The sequence below is a fragment of the Chenopodium quinoa genome, unplaced genomic scaffold (assembly GCF_001683475.1).
Source record: "Chenopodium quinoa cultivar QQ74 unplaced genomic scaffold, ASM168347v1, whole genome shotgun sequence".
Taxonomy (NCBI): domain Eukaryota; kingdom Viridiplantae; phylum Streptophyta; class Magnoliopsida; order Caryophyllales; family Amaranthaceae; genus Chenopodium; species Chenopodium quinoa.
The window spans coordinates 4,450,745-4,470,971 of record NW_018742798.1 but is presented as its reverse complement, the minus strand read 5'-3'; positions in this window follow the sequence as shown (position 1 = coordinate 4,470,971).

Here is a 20,227-nt window from a genome sequence, read left to right as displayed (position 1 = left end):
ATTTCCTCTATTGAGTTGCAAAAAGATGGTTTGTCTCTTCTATCAACTCACAATGGCATCATATTTAGGTGATTTGGAATGTTGATCATTGATGCTAATTTTGATTGCGCATCAGCAAATTGATTTTCATCCCTTGGGAAGTATTTGAAATCAATTTAATCAAAATGCTCGACGAGTTGCTCTTGGTGTGATTGGTATAATAATATTGTGGAGTTTTTTTATTTTCCATTTTTTAAGTATATGATTTATAATTAAGCTGGAATCTCCATATACCTCTATTTTTTGCACACCTATGCTAGCTGATGCTTCTAGTCCAATAATGCACGCTTCACATTTTGCGGCATTATTAGTAACCTTAAAGTCTAGTTTGACAGAGATTGGAGTATGTGCTCCCTCTAGACTTATAAGTAATACTCCAACACCACATCCTTTTTTATTGGATGCACCGTCGAAGTACATTATGAAGGAATTATGTCTTTGATTAGTGCAATTACTAGATATATCAAGGATCACTATTATGGAGATAATAGGTTCATTCTTTTGAGTCGTCATTGTCTATTGCTAGATTATGATAAATGATATTTGGGCTAGTCAAATAGTCCAAAGCCCTCTAGAATGGATCCTATGAGGTCACACAACAAGGGTATTGGTTTAAACAAGTTAGGGGCCCATTATTAGGACTCATGAGGATATGACAGACCATGAATGGAGTTGGGCTAGAGTAGTTAGATTAGAGTTAGGTATTTTGGCTTGACAAAGACTCTTATTTATAGATATGATCTATAAATAAGATTCATGCCTAGGGTTGCAACAAGACATAATAAATATACAGTAGATTGTGAAACAAGGAAACCAATCCCAAAACCCTAAGCTCTCTCTCTCTCTCTCTCTCTCTCTCTCTCTCTCTCTCTCTCTCTCTCTCTCTCTCTCTCTCTCTCTCATGCACGTCCTCCCTTTCACCCCTTTATACAGCTGGCCACACCCTAGGTGGCGCTTAATGTCTCGTGGTGTTGGTTCTTAGTTGGTTTGTTCCTCTCCTCTCCGTAGAAGGTTAATTGAAGGGTTCAATTGCAACTAACTAGCATTAGTGGAGGTTTAATTATTGCCCTTGGACCAAGTAGAGGAATCGCGCTTGAGGTTCTTTATCTCCCATTGTTCTTTCTCGATCGCACGTGGAATCACGCTTTAAAGGTACAACTGTATGTTCTTTATGTGTTATGCAATGATCTTGGTTATTAGATGCTTATTAATATGATTCATGAAATTCCGCTTAGAGTATCTAAATCCCTACAGTGGTATCAGTTAGCCTATTGCATTTACGCATATTGAATTTTAATTCTTTGATAGTCCACAACTTTAATTCAATTAGGAGGGAGAATAATTTAATTATGGTTCAATCTTTATATTAAATGGAGATTTAATTTTTGGAATTGTTTAAATGTGATTTAAAATTGCTCAATTTTTTTTCAACAAAATCCGAATTAAGCCCTAGAATTTTTGAAAATTGTGATTGAAATAAAGCCCTAAATTTTGATCTTTGTGTTTAATTTTGATGATTTTCGAATATTTTATGCTTTATAAATTTAATTGGATTGATTTTATAGTTAAAATAAGATTTTTTATATAATCAATAATTTGATTTAAGAGTTAAATTAAATTTGAATTAATTTTGTGAAGAACCCTAGATTTGAAATTGAAATATATATGTTTTAATTCAAAATTGAATTAGGCATAAAATTTATGTTTTAATTAGACAAAGTTGTGAAATTAAATTAAATCTAAATAAAAGATTTATTTTTTGGGAGGGGGCAGTCGTGACTAGGTGGATGAACCACATCAGGTGGCCACGGCGGCTGCCCAGGTGGTCAAAGAGAAGGGCAGGGAGGGTGGCGCCTGGAGGTCAGGCGACATCAGCGAGTCAAGGCAATTAAGCAGCAGCAATGAAGTGCAACGGTTGCACCGACGGTTACTGGAGCCTGCGATATGCTGGTTGTGGCAGGACTCCGGCCTAGCTGCGACGCGCGGAAAACCCTCAGACAATAGCGTCGGAGTTCGACTAGAACAGGCTGGTGGCACCGTGGCTAGGCTTTGCTCCTAGCTACGGCTGTGCGTTGGTTGGGGTTCTCCCTGGCTGACACACAATGCGTTTTTGCTGTTGTTGTGTTGGTTGGGTTCTTCCTGGCTAACGTGGCAACAAAATTTAAAAAAAAAATTTATTAAAATTATTTTATTTTAAAATATTTTAAAAATAAAATCTGATTTTGTTTTGGAGATAAAATCAAATTTCAAAAGTTGGTTTACGATAATTATCCATAATTAAAATTGTTAATTTTGGATAGGATTTGTTATGGTAGTTTCAAATATTAAAATTTGTTTTAATCTTTGAAATTTTAAGGATTGTTGAGCGAGATTCCAAAAAGATAAAGATTGATTTAAATAATGTGATTATCCCATAATTATTTTAGGATAATAATTGATTTAAAATTTTGTGATTGACTAGTAATTAGGATAGAATCTCCTAAGTTAGTTAAGATAATCTTTGAGGATAAATATGATTTGTCTTGTAAGATTAAAATAAGATTTGATTCTATCTCATGCCTAATTTAAAATATATGATACTTATTGATGGTCATGAATAATATATAATATTATCTAACTGCAGGAATTAAAATATGAGATATTTTGATGTCATGTTTTCTTAATTGTGAACATTCGATGTTGTAGTTTAGGAAAACATAATGAGTGATTTATTATGTGGCAATTTTATAATATATGATATTTTTTTGCTATATAATGACTAGTATAGTCCAGTAGATTACTAAATACGATCTGCGCATCGTGATTAATTTTTTTAAACTTAGTACGGTCTACATACCGATAAAGTATTTTTGTAATTTTATTTCATTTTATTTAAGTAGTAGATATAATAGAATAGAGTTACATATTGCAGTTAATCCAAGAAGCCCATGAAGGGAAGTCCCAAAGGAGCGAGGTGGATGAGATCCATGAAGGTTCAAGTGGGAGGATTTACTTTATTTGTTTTTTTTAGGAATAGGGGGCCATGCTATGTCTTGTTTATCATTCAGTTGATTATACATTTTAGATTTTATTTATGTTGATTGATGATGCGTGACAGGCTCAAGTCATAATCACCTAATCAAAAATAATACCTAAATCCACTAACTATGTAGATAGGGAAGAAGGGTCGAACCACAGGGAACGAGTTAATTTATTCCTAATTAATCAAAATAATCTAAATTATCAAGTAACCAAATTGTTATTATAAAGGGTAACTAAACTACTAAGAGTAAGAGTAGGAAGGAATAAAAGTAAGAGGGAATTCAATGAAATAAAAGCCTAGGGCATAGGTTCACTAATAAACAATATTTCAGGGTAAAACTTAACAATCAATCATCAATGCATCAATTAATCAGATCATAAAGGGCTTTCGCTACGTATTACAATCACAGAGTTAATTTACTGGTATTAAATATCATCTCTCGAATCTCGACTTAACCATTTATAAATTAGTCCGCCTATTGAAACTAAGCCTAAACATCAATTCTCATCTCTCGAATCTCGAATCAATATTGCTAAACTCATACAATTAAACCAAACCTAATCTAATTGCATAGCATTAAATTAATCAATAGGAAAATAATTAAGCATTGACAATCAACAATCATAAATTACCCCTTCATATTATTTATTGGATCCCCATAAACCCTAGAAATAAAACTACTCACACATAATTATATCTAAACTAAATAAAGAAATTAAATAAGTCATAAGATAATAAAGGAATAAAATTGCTAAAATTAATAGAGAATAAATCGTTTCCAAAATCAATGGAACTACAAAGTTGAGTCAAGAACTAGAGTTGAGAGAATTCTAGAGAGAGAAATAATCTAAGTAGAGAGAGAAAGTCTAAGAAAAGAGGTAAACAAAAATAAAGTACTAAAATCGTACTTAAACAAACTCTAAAACAATCCTAATTAGAAACTAAGAATTCGGCAAATCAGGTCCCCCAGAAACACGCGCCCGATCGGGCGAAGGGCCGCCCTATCGGGCCCACCTTTTTCTTCGCACATCTTCTAAGTAGCTGCACCCAATCGAGCTAATGCTCACCTGATCGGGCGCGCCTTGCTAGCAACACTTGACTGTGCGCCCGCCCGATCGGGCCCGGCTTCACCTCGAGGCTTGGACTTTGATTGGGCTTGAATCTTCGGCCCAATGTGGATCTCCTCTTCGGATCTTGAATAATTGGTCCAAATGCCCCGGTATCACATATACCGAGCCCTTAATCACCGGCTTGATGACTCTAGCCGACCTTGGGCTTCAAAAACGGTTGTGCTCCTCTAATGGCCGTAGTTGCTCCATGAAAACCCGGAAAAATGCTCTAAAAGTGCAATTTCCTACAAAACTCAAGAAAAACTACAAAAACACTAGAAAACACCAATTAGTAATAAAAGTGGCTCTAAAGAGCCAAAAACACTACTAATTGTGAACAAGGGACGATGGTAAAATACCATATAAATTAGACACATCAATGCACTAGAGTTCACTAAATAATTACAACATAATGAATCTAGGACCCGGTAATATTGAGGTTGTTTTTCAAATTAAAAACCCAATAAACCTTTGATATTAATGATAGGTCATGCCAAAGCTGGGTGTCATTTTATATCTTAGGAGAGTTGGGGTAAATCAAGTTTTACAATTTTAATTGGTTATACTCAATAAGGTTACCTAAAGAGTTTAGAACCTTGAAGAAAAGGGTACTAGTTAAACATGTGATGGTTAATTATTCAACCAAGAGTTACAAGAGTTGTAATCTATAAAGAATTAACTCACCTTGAAAATGTAATGGTTGCTGGTAGGGCCAAAGTCCGGTCAATTATTGCACAAATAAAGGATCTTGGAATCATTTAATTCAATTGGGATCAATTAATATTGAATAAAATGTTTTAAAGTTACCAATTTAATTCGCTTATGGTACTTTAAATTTTATTAAATATAATTGAATTTCGCGTTTACTTATAAGTAACATGTTGTTCTAATTTTACTATTATGTATAATCTCCTCGATTGAAAATAAATATTAACAAACGTTCTCAAAAGGTTAAAAGATATTCCATAAACTTATATTCCAATTTTGCTAAGATGATTCTTAAAGACAAGTTTTAGAAACTCATGTCACATGTATAAGGTTGGTTTTATTCAAAATATTTGAGTAAAATGGCAACACATCTTCATTTTGAGAAGTTTTCAATTCAGTTATAATGAGATGGGAGGTAAAAACCCTCTAAAAGACAAGTATAGAAATCCAATAAAATCTCTTGTTTTCAATATGATTGAATATAAGAAAGTGGTTGGAAGTCTCTATGATCAAAAGTTGATCAAATGACATTATTCTTCATCCATTTCATCTAGAGTTAAATATTTTATTAAACACTAATATGAATAATGATTGAATAAGAATTAGCAAAATCATGAAAAATGCTTAAAGAAGTTAAGCAAGCATCATTTTGAACCTAACTAAGAGATGTTCTAAGTGGCTCAAAAGGAAAGGTTTAAGAATATATGAGGATTGCATTTAGAAGTTATAGGCCAAGAAATGCAATCAAGTTGCTACTTCTCAAACCTAGAAGTACTTACATGCTAAAAGTTGATATGAACAACAAATGTTTCCAATTAAATGGACCAATTCCAATTGATTAGAACTACCTCATAAAGTTGAAAGGTAAAAGAATGGAAATGTTCCAATTTAAGAATTATATTAAAGAAATTGATTTAGCATATTGGACATGTGATGTCATGTTTAGTTCTATCTCATTGAGAATGTGATTAAACTAAATGAAGAAATTAGCTAAAGGAGAAATAATTCTAAAAGTTTAGAAGCAAATGTCGCTACTTCACAAGTAGAATCTACAAGTCTGGAAGCAAAAGTAGCAACTTTACAAGTGGAACCTACATTTCACCTTACTCAGTTATTGGCTAGAATTAAATAAATGTTATTTATTTTTATTTATATCAAAACATACAAAATTCAATGTTTTAATGACAAAGTATTGAAGATTCAAAAACATGGACTAAATATTATTCTATGCTTTATTGAGTCACGATGTGTTTTAAATTGCTAAAAATATATAAATATATATATATATATATATTGTCTCTAATATGTCAATTAATTTGAATGAAAATGAACATTGCATGCGGAAGATCCAAAGGGATGGACTTTCAATATCATTGAATTATGAATCCATTGATATATGTAATCATCATTTTAATTTGAAATTTTTTACAAAGTCATCGTTTAGAGAAATGATGATATGAACTCAAAGTCGAATACTTATCGATCAATGAAACTTCATTTGTGATTTGATCACTTGTGCTTAGTTAAAGTTATTAAAGTGTGACAGTTTTGAAAAGTTTTAAAATCCAATATGAAGTTCAGTATCAACTTGACAAGATAATGATTACATAACAATATGATTGTAATTGGGAAATTTTAAGTCAAGACATATACTTGGTAACACATTCAAATTATTGCGATATGATCGTAATAATGAGAATTTAAGCCAAGATCTTGATAAACATCCAAGAGTTGTGAAATCGTTTTACGACAAACTCCGAAAGAAAACCTTGTGAAGTGTTATGAAAGGATTTATAAATCTATATGAGATATATTTTGATAATGGATGAAAATTACCTATCTTCCAACCATTATTAAAGGGATATACTTTTAAGATGAGCTACAAAACTACATATGTCTAATCAAAATGTAGAAAAGGCTTCATATGTGATATGGATAAGAAAAGTTCTTATAAAGTCTTTCTACAAATCAAGGAATAAAAGGTGTATTAAATCATTTGATACACGTTCAATTCCTATACAAAGCACCGGGTACTACTACACAAGTCATACTTAGCACAAAATGTTTGTTGCTCAATTAGGTGTCCTTTATGGAAAAGATGTCAATTCCAAAAGGTCAAGTGGGAGTAGTATAAATCTCGAAAGATTCCGAGAAAAGCAACAAATAAACATGGTTAAAACTATGGTTGGTTCACCCTATGCTAAATATGCCTCTTCAAAAGGCAAGGGAGTATGACAATCTCGAAAAGTTCGAGAGCCTTGAAAGAGTTCAAGAAAAGTGAATTCGAAAATCTTGAAGAAATTTGAGAAATAATCGAATCAAAGCAACAATATGAGCATGGTCTCATTAAGTGTAATGGGAATAATAACCATGTGTCGAAGGTAGTACATTCCAAGTGCAAATCCTCTATTGTCGTTTCTCATTGAAAACTAAACAAAGTTGTTCTATAAGTTTCAATTGTTGCATCAAAACCCACTATGATGACTAGCATGCGTAAAACTTAGCCAAAGAAATATGATTTCATAGTGACTAAGAGTTCTAAAATATTTATTTTGGAACATTATGATTATGTAAGTAATAAAGATGATTTGACAAGTTATAACTTCAAAGTGGTTTAACAACCATGAAATCTGAAATAGATTATAAGTTTGTAAGCAAGTGTATGACACTTAATTAATTTGCCTAATTGGGTGAGACCCATTATAAGCAAAAAAGACAAGAAAAAAAGTGTTTTCCAACCAAAGCAAAGACTAGGTAAAGGATTCAACTGATTCATAGTATGACTATGATTACGATGAAATATTTATGTTAGTCATGTTGCAAAGATCTATAAAAGACATTTTTTGTGATTTCTACCTTATGAGATTTGGTAGATGAATTTCAAAACACTTTCTTGAAATTGTTCATGAAAGAAGATTTGTATATGATAATGATTTCGAAAATCCAATAATCCTAAGGATGCATAAAAGATTCTTAATGGATTGAAGTTAGCATTATTGAGTTGATTGATGTTCTTGATTTTGTAAGTTAATCAAAATTGTTTGATGCTCTCATAAAATGAAGATTTTATGTACACAAGATGTTTGGTGGGAGCTATAAAGTCTTCTTGGTCTAGTATAAAGAGCAATTATTCATTGCTTGAAGAGTCAAGTAATGGATAAAGCATTTTGTATGGAAAACCTAGACGAGGATGATGCGTACATTTGGGAGTCAAGATCTATAGAGATAGGTCTCGAAGGGTATTTTGAGCTTGGTTAAGAAGATTATATTGATAAGATTCTTATGAGGTTCAACATTATATTGAAAATAGTTTCAATCCCATATACCATGGCACATTGCTTAAATATTTAATACCTTCAAAAAGGTTGATGAAATTAAGGTTTTGAATGGTGCTCCTTATGAAGTTTGAAAAGGGTACATCATAAATGTCATGGACTATACTCGTCTATTTGATCACGTGTTTTAAGAACAAATGATGATAGATTTCAATCGAAATCCAATGTAACGTTGGAATACAAATTAGAAATTCCTAGGTTCATTCCCTGAGAAAGAATGAAGGAAGACTCTAAGTGTATGGAGATGAAAATTATTGTAAACTTTAGAAGTTGCAAAATTCATGTTCATGAGAATGTCTTATGAATTTTACTTATTAAACCCCTTCCATGATCAAGGTATTAGAGTCAGACTAAGGTTCTTGGATTGAAGCAAGTTATGTAATTTAAGTTGTATGTGTCTGAGAAAACATATCACATAAGTGTAGACACCCAAATGTGTCTTCCCAAAACCAAACCCAGTGATTAATACCTTTCATGTCATTTAATTATCAAACAAATTGGAAGTGTGAAAAGTCTAGTGACGTGGTTGTTTTTAATAAAAATACTTCTTTCCGTTTTTGAAAATATTCCTTTTCGTACCTATTTATGAAAAATAGCCAGTCTAATTTATTTTGTCTATGATAAGGATCCAATAATAGTGTAGTTAGATTTGGCTCGAAAAGAGCTTTCCAACGATATATTATAAGCCTATTTCCGATGAATAATGAGGAAGTTATGGCCAAAATACTAAAGTGGACCCAAAATGAATTATGTGGCCTAATGATTTAGAGGAGGGCCTATTATTATTCCTAAAGTTATTAGAATTGATTTTAATCTTCTAGAATAATCAAGAAGGTTCTTTTAAATTCTAATGGAATTAGGATTAATAATTCTATTTTAAAGAATTTTATTTTGAATAAAATAAGTGTTTTATCACAAACCTGATTTTAATTTGATAAACACGGAATTTGCTGCTTAATCATATTAAGAAAAAGATTTCTTACAAAGTGCGTTTTATCTTTTAATTAGCGACAAACGACAGAGTCTTTCGCCTGGTGCTAATTTATGTCGCTTAGCGCTAATGGCTATCGGCTGGCGACAGATGCCAGTTTTATTCCGTATAAAACTTGAAGTAATTTCTATCGTTTTCGGACTTTTTTCTATAAACAGAAGTCATATCTCCCCTTTTTCATTCATTTTACAATTATCATCTCTCTTTAAAGCTCTTTAAAGCTAGAAGCTTTCTCTCGCTCTATTCTTTTTCTAAACCTTCTCTCATACAAAATTTCACATACATTAGTTCTAGACACACGTAGCCAAGTTCGAAGTTGCCTTTGCCCTAGACGTGAAAGAGATACGAGGCATCCAAGGCTAAAGGACTTTGCTTAATTAATTTAATTGATTAATTAATTTGAGCTAATAAATATGTATAAAATCGAGTCATAATATTTTTGAGTCAACCCGGATTTTTATTCCCGTATACTGCACAAACGTCAACTTGTTTTGGTCATAGCCGGAGTTCTAGAATTAATTGTGATTCGTACAGCCTATGGATCTGTAGCCCCGAGTTTTTATATTTCATTTGGTGTTGATTTAGTCCAATTAAAAGTCACAGATCAAAAGTTATGACTAAAATACTACAAATTGTCCTGTTTAGTCCACATACGAGAAGTCTTAACTTAGTCTTTGTTTGAGTCTAGTCACATAGTCATGACACGAGTCTTGAACATATCACTTAAACTCACAAGTATTCAGACACTTTGTACACCATGACCATGTCTTAGGTTCATGCATGAGTCGTTCTTTCCGTCATTTGAACTGGGGTCCACTCTATTCCTAATTTTCCCATATCTCTCCATCTGCTTCACCTTTACATACATAACTCACACTTTCCTTCTTAAACACTTTCTACATTCACATTCCTTCATCTTACATGCTTACTTCATACATCATTCACCTCATTACACTCTTTTCCCATCCATGCATGTTGAATCTAGTCTAAGTCATGTGATTGGCAAACAAAAAAAAGTAATGATGAAACAAATGCACAAGGAAAGCTTCTCACCAAGATTTCATGCTTTCTTCTTCTTTTTTCAAACCCTTCCCCAATAAGTCAAGCATAGGCACCATTTGTCTACCTTAGATTTATTACATAGATTTTTCCCCTTTCCTATTTTAATAAAATGAGCAATTCTTTCCTTGCATGTGATCATTGCATTGCATTAAAAAAAACACAACTTCGAGCTAAGCACAGGGTATACCAATGATTTGAGGCACCTCTTGTAGCCATATCAAATCACTTTCACCTTTTACGTTTCAAATATACAAACCTTTCTTGGTAAAAAAAACTTTGATCTTCAATTCATCTAACGATAGACCTTTTATTTTTTTCAACCCACACCTATCTAACCTAGGGATGGGACAGTGTGCAACTTATCCGAATTCTAAACATGAAATCTTGAGTGATTTTACATAGAACTCAAAAAAATCAAAAAAGCAAAATAATAAAAGTGTAAAAAATGGCAAGTGTTCCAATGTCATTGACATGAACATGTCATTGACATGAACACGTCTCAGATTGTGTCTCTTATCGAGTGCTCGGTACCGTGCCTCAGAAACATGAATGCCAAGTAAGTGATAGACTGCATGATCGGGAATGCCCACACTTATCAAAAAAGGATAAAAATAAAAAATCATAAAGCAGAAAAGGGAGAGCAAAAATAAAAAAGAAAGAGTTCAAAAGTGAGAAACCTCAAGCATAATAATACAAAGATTCAAAATTAAGGTTGCATACCTTGGGGGCTTATCTAAGGTCTTGAGCCTTTATCCCTTTCTTCGTCAAACCTTTAGCCTAACCACGTTACAACCATTAAAAGACCTCTTTGAGGTATACACACACTTGTGCGAGGCTCGACTAGAGCTACGTTCAGCCTGATTCCTGACGGATATGTAGGCAACCTCACATTGTAGTGCGACCGTAATAAAAAATGCATTCATTTTTACATTCATAATTGAACATATCAAGAGATCTCCGATACTCATCCCTATCAATTTAGAGCTAGACCTGGGGTTTGATCCCTATATCATTAGCCTACCTAGCCTAAGGGTCACCATCATTGGACTCTTCTTGAAATAATATTTTTCTATACACTTAGCCTTTTGCACAGAGACGCGTGGGCATATCATTTAAAGCTCTTTGTTCAGAGACGCGTGGACATTTCTTTCAAGATCTTTTTCTCAGAGACACGTGGGCATTCTATCAAAGCTCTTTTGTTCAGAGACACATGGACATTTATTTCAAGCTCTTTTGCTAAGAGACGTGTGGGCATCCTATCAAAAATCTTTTGTTCAGGGACGCGTGGACATTCCTTTCAAGATCTTTTTTTCAGAGACGCATGGACATCCTTATCAATATCTTTTGTTTAGAGACGCATGGACATATTATCAAGCTCTTTTGTTTAGAGACGCGTGGACATATCAAAGCTCCTTTATTCAGAAATGCGTGGACATTCCTTTTAAGCTCTTTTGCTCAGAGACACGTGGGCATCCTATCAAAGCTCCGTTGTTCATAGAGGAGTGAACATTCCTAAAAAAGGAAGAAGCTCTTTTGTTCAGATACGAATGAACATCAACAGTAGCGAAGTGTGACCACAACATCAACAGCAGTAAAACTGAAGATAGCTACAAACGAAGTTATCTTCAATCATATTCCCTCGGATGTGGAAGATGGTCATAAAACAGCAAAAATTGAAGGTAACTACAAGCGAAGCAGTTTTCAGGCGATATCCCCTAGCTTGAGAAAGATCGCCAAACTAAAATTTCTAATATCATGTATGTTTCTATGATGCTTCCTATTCTTTCTAATATCATGTTAGTACCATGTTGGGATTAAAGCTTTGATATTTATGTTCAGTGACTTGATAGGGTTTGTTATTAATCTTGTTAGTATCATGCCTGGGATCGTGCTATTATTTTTATGCTTTCAAATTGAGATTATTATGATGATGATTGCTATAATTATGTTGCTTGATATTATTATTTTTATTGCTTGATCAATCACGTCTTTTATGCATGTTTAAAGGGAATTTGTACTTTTAATCGCGCTTAATAAGATAACTGATAATCTAGTTTAGGCTAATATGATTATAATAATTCAAGTGATCGCCAATAATATATTTGTTTGTGCATTAATATTCAACCAACATAAATAAACATGTTTAGGGTAAGCCTATTGATTGTATGTTAGTTAGAAAACGCACATGAATACGAGAAGAATAAAGTAGAGGCCTATTATTAGGGCAGGTTCAATCTCTTTTAGGTTGGATTTGTACCTTCATCCCTGAATATCCAGTCATGGTTCCAGACCACTATGGAGTTAGCGATCATGGGTCGTGAAGGGATGTAACCTTCACCCTTTGAATGGTTTACAAGTTCCTGAAACTTGTTGGCGACTCTTTTACTCTAGCTTTCTTCCCTTTAGACGCCGATCACAGTGGGGCTCAATTGTGAGATGCTTGAAATATTCCCTACAATAAGTAATACATTAACTTGCATAATTATGTTTATCAATTGAAACAAAGTTTCAATCTTATCTAATTATGGTTTTAATATTAAATAAAATTTCCAAAATAATTATGGATTGATGGCCTCATTAGGTTGATGACCCGGTGAACGAAACCACACAGGTGAACAAAATCCATTTATTATTTAAGTTCCGAGTTTGAAATCATTAAAGTGGACATAAATGATTTCAATAAATGGACTAGCATGTAAGATTGATTGGATAGCGCATTTTCATGGGCTATAGGAGCGCAGTGAAGCTCGATCAATCACATGGATATGCATGAATGATGCATGATCGAACTATAGAACTACTTTGAAGTTCAAGTATAAAGCTTTCGGATATTTTAGTGGATTCCTTTGACATGAGTGGAACACTGATTTCATTCAATAATTGATTTGACTGTGGTACATTCAAACGTCTTCCCGTAACTAGAGATTATAAAGGATTGTTTCTCGGTTAATTCAAGAGTTAAATGAAAGCTTTGGTTGCCACAAGATTAGATTGATTCTACCTATTTAATTAGGAATGTGTCTTGGACCCTTGAATAGGGAGAATTCAAAAAAATGCATGGCCGTGCTCAAATGGATTACATAAAGAAAGATGAAAGTTGAATAATAGTTGTCGGCTCCCTTTAACACCAACAGTAGATAGGAACCGAACTCAAAGGTAGTTTACTTTTAAACTTTAATCATTTGTTTTGTAATTCTAACTCAGATTTCAAGAAAATATTTTGTAGACATTTACTTTTGGCCTCCTGTCCCGACAGAAAGTGCAATGACGATAAATAAAACCATCTTCGTGTTGGATCAAAGTGAAGAAATCTTATAGATGACTAGCTAAACCGTAAAGACACAAACAAACTAGCCTAGCCCAAAACAATTAAATAAACCCGATCATAATTAGGCTTAAGCCCGTGCTTAAGACCCAATAATGACGGATTTAGAGGCGCCTAAGTTAAAATTAATGCTGCCGCAGAAAAATTCGCACGCATCTCAATGAGTCGCACAGGTCTGGCGCGCGCAACTAATTCAGTTACACGCAACACCCAGCGCAACTTCTAAAGATGTGCTCGCGGAAGATTCAAAATTTTATAAAAATATAGAATCGAATCTTACCATAAAACCGCGCGCAAGACATTTAATTGCGCTGCCCATAGCAGCGCAACTAAATCACTTGCACTGGGATGCCGCGCGCAACTCATCCAGATGCGTGTGACACCTACTGCGGCAGAATGCTTAAAACTCTAATTGCACCCATTCCCTGTAAATAGGGGCTTAATACGAGGTTTAAACAGACAGAAATTAACCTAAAATCCTGGCAGAAACTCTTGTGAACTTGTGCTACCAAACCCTCTTGTCCCTACGTTGGAGGTTCCCGAACAAGAAGGAGTCCATAAGTGTTCTAAACAGAGATCTAGCAAAGAGAAGTGGTAAATTCTCGAGTACTTAATTAAATTACATTTATTTCTCTCGTTTAAAAGAACTTTAATCAACAAAATAGTGTTATTTGACCACTTTAAATGGATATTTAATTAATCAATTCCACATAGTATTTTGTGTTAAATACGATTAGAATTGAATAATTAATTGATTGATTGATCACCTAAGCCAAGGTGAATCTTGTTTACTTTTGCTTCTTTCACATATTTGAATTAAATAAAGAATAACGACTTTACGATGTAATCCTACGTGATTAATGCTTGTAAATAAAATCAACTAACTTAGTTTTAGGTATCACGTTGTATATATTGTTTTGTGATGAAATTGTAAAAAAGGAAGAGCTAGTAGAGGCCACACTAGGTGTTTATGACAAATTTCGCCTAAGGGCGACCGAAGGCTAGGACGTACGACGGCTAGAGTATTTAACTGTGAGAAATGGAAATAAATGCAACAAAGTACAAGGTGTTTTGTTGACGCAGAAAACTGACGAGGGGAAAAACTAGGTCGTTATCTAATCGTCCCTCGGTCAAACTAAATTTATAAACACTTAACAAACCCTAATACGAGTATAGAGGCAAGTCAAGGGTCGAACCCAAAGGAACGGTAGTGTTCAAGCACTTTCAATTATGCGCCTAAGTTAGGTCGAAGACGAAGGTAAGAGAGAATACTAACAACTAACAAAACAAGTATCCAAGGAAATAAAACACTAGGAACGGGGATCAACAAGTAGTCATGTCAATTGCAACAACTTGTGAAGAGCATGTCAATCAAAGGTTGTGAGGACTAATGATAAGAGCAATCAATAGGAATTAAAGAGCTATCTCCTAATTGTTAAGCTAGGGTTCACTATGAATAACAAACTAAGAGAATCACAATCAAAACCAATCGATAATTGCAATTCCTAAATCAATTGTTCATGTCATTAGCAATTACAATGCAATCTAGCATAATTCTCAAGGCCTAATTGAATTACACACATGCAAACCTTCACTAATCACTTTAATTTCAACAATCAATCAACACAATTCCCAAATTAATCACAATTAATCAATCATACAAGTTTCACCCAATTCCTAGCCAAACAACTATTCAAGAATCATCATCTATCAACTAACAACTATGGAAATCAAGAATCAACAAAATATCAAGAACAATTACACTAATCAAGCATCAAACATCAAAATTAAACCAAACAAACATGAAATTAAACAAAGCAATAAGGTGAGATAGAGTTAAGAATGCTCATTGATAATAGAGAAGATCTTGAACACAATTGTCACCCTTGTATCTTCAATCTCTCAATCACCATTGAAATCCTAAACTTTCTCTCTCTAAAACTACTCCTAATCTAAACTAATCTAGAGAGAGAAGCTCTCAACCTAAGAGAGAGAACTATTCTAAGACTAAAACTAAGCTAATGAAATATTATCAAAAAGTTGGTTTCAAAAAGGAATTACAATTCTATTTATAAGCAAAGAAGAAACCGGCAAATCCCGCGCCCCCTCTCGATGAACCCGCGGTCGCGGAGAAATGGGTACGGAACCCTCCGCAGGCTATCTAAGCAACACCCGCGCCCGCGGCAGTATACACCCGCGCCCGCGGCCAAAGATGCCGCGCCCGCGGCTTATCCCCTGCTCTAAGTTTCCCGCGCCCGCGGAGAGCCCACGGGGCAACCGCGGGAAGTTCCTGCCAAAATCTGGCCATTTGTGCTTCTTGAGCCCGCGCCCGCGGCTTCACTGACCCGCGCCCACGGCCTGCTGGCAATACCTTGGAGACCTCTCCGAGGCCTCTCCAAGGCCTCTCTAAGCCCTCTCTAGCCAAATGCTTCTTCCTTGCTTGGTCATTAAGGTCCCAACTTGATTCCTTTGCAAAGGTGATTCTCCAAGTACCTACACAAGCAAACAAAGAAAGGAAATAAAAGGAAAAAGAGCCAAATAAAAGGAAAACACGAGAAAAACACGAGAACCATAAAGAAAAGAGGAGAAAGAGAAACTAAAGGAAAAAGGACCAAAAATAAGAGAAGAAAGCATGAAAAAGGGAAAGAAATAACCCTAAAAGACTACCCTATGAGGGTCGTAAATGACACTCATCAAAAACCCAAATGTGGGAAAAACTGCGGGTGGGTGCAAGACCACCGTTCCACTATGAACTGAGAATTACAATATGAGGATTTAATATGCTAAGTAAGAAGCTAGTGAGTTGTGTAGCTCATTGATACAAATGTTAAGCTATTTATACAGGAAAGGACTAGGTTATTAATTCGAATTAGAGAGCCGTTGAGAGCAGGCAACGATCTCCTTGAAATCCAGAAGTGGTTGCTTGGACTTGGTCTTGAGTCTATCTCTTTGTTACAGGCAGCCTTGAACGGGCTTCTATCTGAAATAGAATGATAAGGCTGCTGAGTGAATATCTTCAAGACTTGGTCAATCCTTATTTATAGGGAAATCAATTTTTCTCCTTGCTTGTCGTCCTTTCTATTCGTGCGATATGTCGTGCGTCGGGACGAGCCTAAAAAATCATCCATAACAATTTACCCCCAATTGTTGGATTGATCGTGGGTAGATCAAGGGAACAATTAAATTTCTAGTAACCCACTAAGAATTCAAAAAACTGTCATAACTTCTTCACCTAATTATTACATAAATAATCGTGCCCCATTTTCTACTTCTACACTCTTCCTTCAACTTTTCTTTCTCTCTCTAAAAAAATTCCCAAATTGATTTTTTGCGTTGCTACTTCAAGTTTTCCAACGGTTTTGCTCGTTCCAACTTGCTTTACCAGGTAATTTCCATGACTTTAACTCATCATTTCTTCCCAATTTGTAGTTAGCATATGACTAGGAAGTTGAATTTTCCTCAAAGAGCGAGATCTTCACTTAGGTTTTTAGAAAGATGTGAGAGTAAAATTGTTGGAAATATGGCGGACAATGAGGATCCACCTAGTGACCTTGGTGAAGGGGAAGTTTCAGCCTTCATTGCTCTAGCTGGGCTGCTTGAGTTTGCTCTGGTTCAAATTCCGTCAGACGATGAAAGGCCAGAGGACTGTCCGGAAGGGCACATTATGCTATACGAGTAACCCTTTAAATTAGGATACTCCATCTAGTTTGGTCGTTTGGCGAGATCGCTGATGGAGGTGTTAGACATAAGCCCAGGGCAGGTGATGCCCTAATTTTAGAGGATTTCTCACACCCTTGAGAAGGTGACCAAGGACTGGGAAGACCCTTTCGATCTTTCAGATCTGGTTTACGCATACAAGCTGCACTTCTCTTAGAAAAATAGGTGCACTCTAGTGTTGAAAAGAGGGCACCCTACCCTTGTTGAACAAGCAAGGGTAAATGACCGTGGCTGGAAATCACGGTACTTATTTGTTGACAAAGAGTCTTTGGGGGTAGAAGCTAGTTGGATTCATTGTGGTTGGAACGACAAAGGTATTTTCTTTATCTCCTGTCGCTTAACTTTTCAATCTGTCTTGACGTGTGTTCTGATGGCTTGCTTTGTCGCAGGTATTTACGTTTCTATGGTAACACCAGGGTAGAAGAGTTTGAGAAAGGTCGAGGCTATGCTAAGAATCCTTGTTGAACAACGGTATTTTGTGAATCCTTCCAGCACTACAGAGAACGTCGAAGAGGAAACATACGAACAAAAAATGGCTGCAGGTAAGAAAAACTTATCTCGTCGCTTCTTATTTGGGCATTGTGCGTTTATGTTGGGTGTTGAAGATTAAGTCTATTTGTTCAGAGTCCCAATCTGGTAGGTCTAAGAAGATGTCTTACGCTAAGAAGCTGGAGCGTGCTGCAAAGAAAAGAAAGAAGAATGCGACCAGCTCCCATGAGGTTTTGGATATTCCTCCTATCTAGACAATGCACAGTCCTCGTACTAAGGATATTCCAAGGGTGCCTAAGGAAGCTGATTATGAAGTGCGCGTCCCTGCTGATTTCATTACTAGTGTGTCTATGTCTGCGTTGATTTGGCCTTCTATAGAGAGGTTGCTTCTCCATGGTGCTGAAAGGCGTCTAGAAAAGATGTCACCTTCTCAGATCGTTAGTAAGGCAGTATCACTTCAATTGAATGTAAGTCTTACTTGGTTTTCACTTCTTCTGCTTTGTATTGGTTCTTTCACAACTTGACGTTCTTTCTTTTGTTCTTGTAGTCTCTGAAAGACTTGTTAGCCATACGGGGACATTTTATTTCAAATGAAAAGGAGATGAATTCCCTTCGCTCTTCAGTTGGTATCATTAACACTTTGAAGCGTGCTACTGAAGAAGAGGTGAATATGCTGAAGAGGAGGTGAATAGGCTGAAGACGCTCGTCGAGGAGAAGGACAAGCAAATTGTTAGGTTGGACGCTACCTTGGAGGTGAGAGGGAAGCGCGTCTCTGAACTGGAAGGCTCTCTGCCAGGGAAGGAGAAGCAGGTTGCTTAATTAGAGGCTTCCTTGGTCAAGGTTTGTGAAGACGCTGTGAACTCTAAGTGATGTCTCGACCAATTGGCAGCTCGTGCAAAACTGTTGAAGCATTACTTGTCTGGCCAGTTGACTGCAAAAGCTGCCCAAAAGGGGATGGACAGGTTCCTGTCGTAGTACAAGCTTCATTCTAAACTTTGTAAAAAAAGCGTGCAGTAACGTTGGAATTTCTGAAAACTTAATAATAACTAAGTGTCAAAACTTTTTACGTTTTGTGCTTCAAATGTACTTTACATTTTTAAACAAGGATAAAAAGAATTTTCTCACAACGCTGTTGAAGAAACTTGAGTGATTGTACATGGGAGGTGCCCCCAATATCTAATTTCGTCCGTCAATTGGCCAAATTGGACGTCGTCGATGAGATATTTATTTTCCATGGCTATCTTGGGTCGTGACTGACTTCCTGTCGTGTCTCATCCAATTCTGGGTTGTGACTAACTTTCTGTCGTGTCTTATTCCAAATCTGGCATCCTAGTGCCCTTGCGATTTTCTGCAAAACAGGCGTTAGGGCTGGCCATTGGCGTTTTTGCCAACGACCCTCCGATGCCTAAGTTAGTACACTTAATCCAAAAATTTGAAATGAAAATGAAAGGACTTAAGACTTAAGATCGAGCGTTTGAGTACCTTTGTCTTTACCTGGAAATGGTAAAGTTTGAGATGTGTCGCGTTCTAGCTTTGAGGAACGACCTTACCTTCTTTGGACATAAGTCTCTATGCCCCTTTAGCTGCGACATCGAGGATCTGATATGGTCCTTCCCATGTCGGGCCTAGCTTGCCGTATATTGGATCTTTGGTGTTTTGGAAGACTTTCCTTAACTCCCAATCTCCGATTTTGAATACTTTGGCTTTGACGTTCTTGTTGAAGCTTCGTGCTACGATATGTTGTTGTGATGACATCCTTAGATAGGCTGATTCTCTTAGTTCTTTTGATGTGCCGAGGTTGGACGAGAGTTCTATGTTGTTTTGATCACCTGTCATGAGACCATATCTTGCAGTTGGGATACGTACCTCATATGGCAAGACTGCTTCGCACCCATAGACGAGTGAGAATGACATTTGCCCTGTCGACGTCTTGGGAGTTGTCCTATTTTCCCAAAGGAATGACGGAGCTCTTCTGCCCACTTTCCTTTGGCTTCTTTGAGTCGCTTCTAAAGTGAATGGATGATTGTTTTATTGCTAGATTCGGTTTGACCATTAGCTTGTGGGTACCTAGGTGTGGACGTGTAGAGCTTGATGTTCCACTTGTCGAAGAACCGTCTTGTTTTATTGCTTATGAATTGCGATCCATTGTCACACACGATCTCTGAGGGGACGCCAAACCTGCAGATTATGTTATTCCATAAGAAGGAAATGACTTATTTGTCACGTACCTGAGCGAATGAGTCTGCCTCAATCCACTTTAAGAAGTAGTATGTTAGTGCAAGAATGAACACTTTTTGTCCTTGGGTGACGGGTAGCTTCCCTACTATGTTCATCCCCCATTTCATGAAGGGCCATGGACACAATGTGGGATGCAACATCTCGGAAGGCTTATGCATCAATCCAGCGTATCTCTGGAAGCTGTCGCACTTT